Raw genomic sequence first — 8,291 nt, 5'->3', positions numbered from 1 at the left:
AATTGTATATAATCATTTTTTTTTTGTATAATTATCTTTAGAGGCAATCAAGGGAGCTAGATTGTAGGAAATTTGTTTCAATATCTTTGCATTTTTTTCCTAACTTGAAGAATTTAGGCAGTGGTAAGATCTGTACTTTTGGTACAAATAAATGATAGTTATGATAGATGAGACTCTAAATTTGTAGGAAAAATGTTTAAATAAATCTCTAAAACCAACAAATGTTTAGTTTATAAAGTTGAAAACTCAGGCACTTATATCAAAATGCCCCTATGGATGGTTTATTAGTTCGACCTTCTTTGTATAAACAAATGAGTTAATTGCTTTCTCATCTCAACGACGAGAGTGAATTTGAGTTTCCTTCGTTTAAATACCCTCGTTCGATGGATTAGAAACTTTATTATTGTCCAAGAGTACCATACTAATTTTTTTTGCATAAATTAGTTGGCAAGTTTTTCAAGGATCCGAATCATCAGTTGCTGATAGTGGTGGTGGAATATAATAGAGGCATATTCAAGTGTTCCTGTCCATTTCAGATCCAAGAGTGTGAGAAAGTTGTAGTTGTAAGCTCGATTTGGTTGCCCAGTTAATGTTTGAATGTTTGCAAGATCGGAAAGCTATGGTTTTTTTTTTTTTTTATTATTTTTTTGTCAAAGGTAAACTTTATTAAATTCTAACTGAAATGTTTACATCTTGAGCTAAAATATTAAATAAAAACTTCAGACCAAAAGCATTCCAACGGAAAACACCTCCATGTGAGGCAACATATGAGGCGACAGCATGAGTAGCGGCATTTCCATTCCGCTTAACAAACACAAACCTCACCCTTCCTAATTGAGATACCAAACAACCAATATCATGAATAAAGCATTCCAAAGTAGCATCAATCACATATTCTCCAGTAAGCATTCGAATAAGCACCTAAGAATCCGATTCAACCTCCACATCCTCACATCCCAACTCAATACAGATCAATAATGCTGCACGGATCGCAGCGGCTTCTGCCATTGCCGCAGTATTGAAGAGCAATCATCCTTCCCCACCACCCGCTTGCAACAACCCAGCAAAATCCCTCAGCACCCACCCATAGCCACCTTTGCAAGTCCTCCCACACCACGCCCCGTCACAATTGATCTTCAGCACCCCATAAGGTGGTCTCTTCCATCTAACCCGTTGACCCGCAAAGCTTGCTGCATTCCCAGTCTCACCGCAGCCAGCTTTTATCCTCTTCTTATATTGGCCTGCTCTAAATTCAAGAATTTGTTGCCTAACCAAATTCACCATCTCCATGGGATTAACCAGCAGTCCATTGAAGACCATTTCATTCCGACTCTTCCAGATTCTCCACATGACAAAAACACACTCTTGCATCAGCTCCTCTTATCTATTGTTGTCACGAAAACGAGCACATAGCCTCTGCCAATACTCTCGGAAGTCCCTTCCTGCCATGGACACCATGCCCAGTTGCAAGGAGCAACAGTACCATAGCACACGACTAAACGCGCATTCAAAGAACAAGTGTTGCTCCGTCTCCTCCGCCGCTCCACACATTGTTAGAACCAATCAAATGTTAAGTATATATTATACAACAATTGCACAGTTTATTTTGAATAGAAATTTCACAAGGATACAATATCTTACAATATAAACAATTAATAAAACTGAATTAATAAACCACAAAACACTGACTTGGTTAGAAAGATAGAGGCTTGCAATAGCAATCTCCTAAGACAGAAATATGCCCCTACACTAGTGCCGTAGTTCAAATGGACGTCTATCTTGCAGGATACAACTATCTAATCCAAGTTCTTGCACACGAACTTGGATTCTTGGCGAATTGATTGAGCGTTTCTCTGTGAAATATGGAGAAAGGTAAAAATGAAATTGATGATGAGTTTCTGATTTTATTGCCATATATATAATGGAAAAAACTGAATCCAAAAAATCAAAAACGTAACTTGTGTTTTTCGTCCAACCGAGCTTCGAGCCCAAGAGACAACCCAAGGCCCATCTTTAACATTTAATACATACACCCAAACTCTCCAAGTCTAAGGCCCAAGGTCTATGGCTTTGACCCAATTCAATTCAAACTATAAGTGAATGAACTCACTTATAAAGATGTAGTGTTAAAGGTGTTTGGGCGATGTGGGACTGGCAATCCCACATAACACAAGTTCCAACACACATAACACATGTACTATCCACTTGCATTCGGCACCGAGAGAGATTAATCCGCACTGCTAAGGAATTGTTGCAGCATCGCTAGATAAAAAAACTTCAATTTATTTGGAACAACTAACCTCTAAATATCCATCCAGCAATGGTCACCCTCATCCCTCCGACTCCATCCCCCCTCCCTTTCCTACCAAGCTCCCCATTTTCCTCATTCTCCATAGCAACTCCATATCCCGTACGAACCGTATAAGCGCCATTATTAGAATAGTGCCATATAACTCTGTCCGGACACCCCATTAAACTTACTGGCAGCCCCAAGATAATATTACCTTCTTCCTCATCAAAACACTTCCGAATAAGGTCTTTCTTCCAAGCTCCCCGCGCCACGTCAATCAGTGCATCCACCATCACCGACATTTCAATATGTTTCGAACGAACTTTATATGTATGAGGCTGTGGAAAACAAGGGTCATTACTAATACGCATACTCTGACCAAAACCAACCCGCCTTCTTATACATCTCTCCAGAATCCGGCTTCCCTGAATGATACCTTTCCACCCCCAGGAGGATCTTCTCCCCAACTTAGCCTCCATAAACGACCGATCTGGAAAATATTTTGCTTTAAGAATTTGATCCAACAGCATATCCGGATTATGCAAAAGGCGCCAACAATCGTTGCTAAATAAGCTAGGTTAAAAGACAATAAATCCCTAAACCCTAGCCTGCCTATCTTCTTCCTTCGTTTCACTTTTTGCCAAGAAATCCAATGCATGTCGCCTTTATCCTTATTCCCCCTCCACTAGAACTTGGCTATAGCTGATTCCAATTCCTTACAAAGGCCCACCGGAAGCTTAAAACAAGACATCTCATAGTTTGGCAACCATAGCCACCACTTTAATAAGAACCTCTTTTCCAGTTGGGGACAAAAATTGATCGGCCCACCCATTGATTCTCCCTACCAAAGCCTCACGAACCCCTTTAAACATCGCCTTTTTCGATGAGCCAAAATCAGCATTTATCCCCAAACACTTACCAAAGTCCTCTCGACCCTCAATATTAGTACAAATAGCAAGTCTCTTCCGTTGTTTTCTCGAGCAATTAGCCCCACAACACAAAGAGCTCTTCTCCCTATTAATAACTTACCCAGAAGCATCCGCGTAACACTTTAACAATCCATAACCTCTTGAACCTCTTCCTCCTCGGCCTTATAGAAAATTACAGGATCATCCACAGAGAATAAGTGAGATAATGAAATCCCACCATGAACCACTCGCACACCATGGAGAGCCCCCCGCTCCTCCCTCCGTCATAGCAATGTCGAGAAATCCTCAGCACAAAGTAGAAACAGAAACGGCCACATAGGATCCCCTTGCTGCAACTCTCTTTGTGGTTGGATAAAAAACCAATGGACGCTCTATTAATTAGTACACTATACGTGACTGTAATGATACGCTATGCAATTCGATGACAAAATTCAGTCGGAAACCCCAAGGCTTCCATCATTGCCAATAAAACTATTCAACTCGGTCATAAGCCTTCGCCATATCCAACTTCACTACCACGAAAACCTCATCCCCATCACATTGGTGATTAAGAGAATGCAATATCTCATGCACCACCAAGATATTATCCTGAATCTGTCTCCCAGCCACAAAGGCCGATTGATTTGCATTAATAAGGTGCAGCATAGCCATGTTCATACGATTGGTCAAAAGCTTAGCAATCACCTTATAAGCCACATTACATAAGGATATCTAATGCAATTGAGACATATTCTGAGGACTAGCAATTTTCGGAATTAGAACAAGATTAGTGTGATTCAATTTCAATAGGAGTTTCCCCGAGAACCAAAACGCCTTTACCATATCCACGATATCCTTACCAACCACATCCCAGTATTCATGATAGAAACTACCAGTAAACCCATCCGGTCCAAGTGACTTATCAGCAGGGATTTGGAACATAGTGTACCTCACCTCTTGCTCCGTTACTGGTTGCATCAGTCTTTTCGTGTCCTCATCCGAAACCCTAGCCGCCACACAATCTGTTATCTCCAGAACCTTTCTCGGACTACATGTAAGAAAAAGATTTGAAAATGGCTTACTGCAATCGCATCCACCTGACTCAGCTCAGTGCACCAAACCCCTTGAGCATTCTCCAAACCCAATATCTTATTACAGTGACGCCGTTTCACTATATGTGCATGGAAGAACTTAGTATTTTTATCCCCCTCCTAAATCCACTGAATTCGTGATTTTTGCTTCCAATACACCTCTTCCTCCTTAAGCATGCATTTTAACTCACCCTCTTTACGTCGAACTTCTTCAGTTGGCATAATAGAATGGTGCAAAGTATTATTGTTACTAGTTTGTCTTTGTAATATAAGGATGTTTGGATAATGGAGTGTGTAATGTTGAATTTACGTTATGTAGAAAATTAAAAAATTTGGTTTAAATCAATGAATAATTTCATATTTCGACATAGATCGTTAGTACTGTTTTTTATTCTTGAATGCAAATTGAGTGTAAAACTTGGTCATGTTCAAGAACTTCAAGATTCCACTTTCAAATTGACTATTTTTTAGCATAATTGGAACGTTTTCAATTGGAAGTCAATTATATTTACTGAAAATATGAGTACACCCCTTGAAATTCAATTTTCTTTAATTAAAACTCATCATGATAAATTTCTTTAACAAAAACCCAATGACTAGGCTCCAACTAAGTAATATCCATAATTAAGTTTGACTTAGCAAAATTTGTATTTTTGGATGTCTAAATTACCCCTAATGACACACTTATTTTGTGTCTCTCACTTATTATCTACATTTATTTTACATTATTTCATTCAATTAAATGTTCAAATACCTTATGGGGATTTGGAAAAAAATTTTTAAATGTCATGATTCCTATGCATTTAATAGCAAAAATTTATATGATACCAATGTTCCTTATATAGTTGTTTTCACATGATGCTAACGGGTAAATTAATATATCCTACAAATATAAAAAAGTTATTTTATTCAAAATTATCAATATTTTAGATGTAACATAGGTAAATTATTTTGCACAACATATATAACAATATAAGTTCCTAGTAAATTATGTAATGATACATGCAAAATAATTTACCTACAAAATAATAAATATTTTTTATTCAAAATTAATTAAATACTAATATTTTACAAAAAAAAAATACAATACAATTTAGCTGCATGCAAAATAATTTACCTACAAAATAAAAGAAGGTCGATTGATTGCACACTCTATATAATAATAACAAACTGTGGCTAGTATATATGTAATATCACATGAAAAATAATTTACCTACAAAATAAATAAATGTTTTTAGCCAATTGATTCAAATTAATTAATTACACATTATTTTACATAAAAATATAGATAAATTATTTGTACGCATATATATAATTTTAACAAAATGTGTCTAATACATGCATGCAAAATAATTTATCTACAATGATTGTCAAACAAATAAAAGAAATGAAACATATAATGGTAAGAGAAGTATAAAGTGGATAATTTTATAATAATAAGGCACTCTCACAATTATGATGGATAATTAAATTCATAAACATAATTAGAGTGTTGTGGAACAATTGTAAATAGTTTGAAAATAATAGGTATTTATTTGTTTACATGGCAGTCTACTTCAAATTTGGGTTTTATTTAGATGTTTAAAATGAGATTGGTTTTTGTCAAGAAAATAAGTATTGCGTGGACTTATATCTAAAGAACCCTTATATTTATAAAGCAAAATTAGAACTTTGCTCAAACAGAGTACTACTTAAAATGAGATAATCTCAATCTTGATCTTGTACGTGAGATAAGAAATAAGATTATCTTAAACTAGTACTAAAGTAAAAATGGTGCATTGCTGAAAAACAAAATTCTAAATTTCTATGTTTATGAATTCATATAAGACATTTGAAATTTCTATATTTATGTATTCAAATAAGGAAATTAGTGCATAGTAATTTCAAAATTCTGAAGTTTATCAAAATTCTAAATTTATTTTCCTCATTGAAACATAATGTTAAACATAATTTATAATTTCTACACTTCACAAGTTGTTGCACTTCTCTCTATATCTATACTATTATTTTGGTCCTCACTCTTGAAATAAAAGGTTTGGGGTGACAAGGACACGATGTATGAATATTTTGAAAAAGGAAACGTCGATGGAAGGGAATGAAGTTTATGGCGTAAGACGATATTGACGTCGGCGAAATATAGTTAAATCTTCCATAAAACATACCACGAAATGAAACATAGCATTGGCAAAAGTTTTCTACAACCTTTGTGGGTGATTCGAAGTACAATACAACCAAAAGAGCCTAGCCCCTCCAAAAAAAGGTCTGCCGACGTCAGTAAGCCAGAGATACCCCAATATAACAGTCCAGAGTGCAAGTAGGGTTCGGGAGGAACCATATAGACACATGGTTTATACCCACAGCCTCTTCACCTGCCCACAGAAACGTACAAGCTACAACGATGGTGGTGACGAATCATGATTTCATCTCAGTTTGGTTTCATTGGGTAAATATATCATTATTAATTTGTGGATGTGATGGCCTACGCCATATTTTCTAATTTAAAAACAACTTGGTTAAGATTAACTGTCAGATCACGGGAGTAGATCCCTTTTGGATCTATGCATTCAGAGTTCAAAGATTAAATAATCATTGCTTTTAAAATTTGATCGTTCAAAAATTATTATATCTTTCAAAAGTTTTTAGTAAGTTCTCTGCTTTTGATTGTATGATCAAATTTTAAAGATCATGATTGTTGGGCTCCAGATGTTATCCAGAGAGGATCTGCTTCCTTCCACGTTAGTGTTCTGTTTCTTATATCATATGCTAATGCTAGGGTTGGTTTGTTAATTTCAACCATGATTTCTTAGTATAAACTGTAAACTAAATGAAAAGAAAGTTGATGATTGAATTATTGCTTAAGCGTTGATAGACCTGCTTATTAATATTGGTGACATATCATTTAGTTTGTAAATTTTATCTACAAATTTAGTTTTCCTAATATTACCCTAAAAATATATATATAATTAGTGAGTTCTATGCTGTTTTTTTTTTATAAATTAGCTGACATGCTTTACAATGATCGTAACTAATATGTTGACGTTCAGATGTATTAGATCTTGACTAGAGAATTAGATGTGATTTGAAACATGTTTTGTTTAGTGAAAGTTGTTCGATTCGTTACATTTATAGTGCTTTATTGTACTATACGCACCAAAAAAAGAAAAAGGCCTTTCAAAAGTACCAGCCTTATCTTGTTCTGTTCAACTATGTTGTTTCATGGGAGGAGAAAAGGACCTAATGGACTAATCCACCCGCAGCAACAAGATGTTCAGCGGTTATTATCTACGGCAAATATGTTTCTTTTTTTTTTCTTTCTAAAATCCAATATCATTGTTTTTTCTTGTGCCGTAGCTCTATTATTCATAGATAGATAAATATGATTTCACAAAGAAATACTAAGACAATAAGACATTCATTTGCAAGGATCGTCGTTCATACATCATCTTAGCAAAATAATAGACAAATTTTGAAACATTAAAACATTAATGTGTAGTAAAAAAAAAAGAGACAAACACGGTTTCACAAAGAAATACTAAAACGACTCATTTAATTCAATGGTTATATAGTTTTGGATTTAGGTGATTTTTAATAGACATGATCTTTGAAATAAAATTTAAAAGATAGACGGCTTGATTGTTGGAATATAAATGGCCTTACAAAATAGTGTCAAAATATATGTTAAAAAGTGTCATTCAGTACTGTTTGGACCCAAAATAATATTATTGGGCTGAACTTAGGTTTATGTTCTGCCCAATGCTCTTCCACTAATGCTATGGGATGTCCAGTGGTCGCAAGCCGTCCAATTAGGTCGGTCAAGTCCTATTGCAAGAAGGATTGATCTAGATAAGAGTGAATAAGTTGAGTCCTGATACAACAAGGATATTTAAGAGTTGAAGACGTTGAGGAGACGGGAGTGAACCTGGTTCATTATGGAGCTTGGTTCAGAAACCTATTGGAACTCGGGTTGGCCGAATCTTAATCAGATTAGGCTTAGGAGTTTTA

Source organism: Pyrus communis, chromosome 7 (genome assembly GCF_041283825.1).
Source record: "Pyrus communis isolate YQ-2024b chromosome 7, ASM4128382v1, whole genome shotgun sequence".
In the NCBI taxonomy this organism is placed as follows: domain Eukaryota; kingdom Viridiplantae; phylum Streptophyta; class Magnoliopsida; order Rosales; family Rosaceae; genus Pyrus; species Pyrus communis.
Note: the sequence above shows the minus strand (reverse complement) of the source record.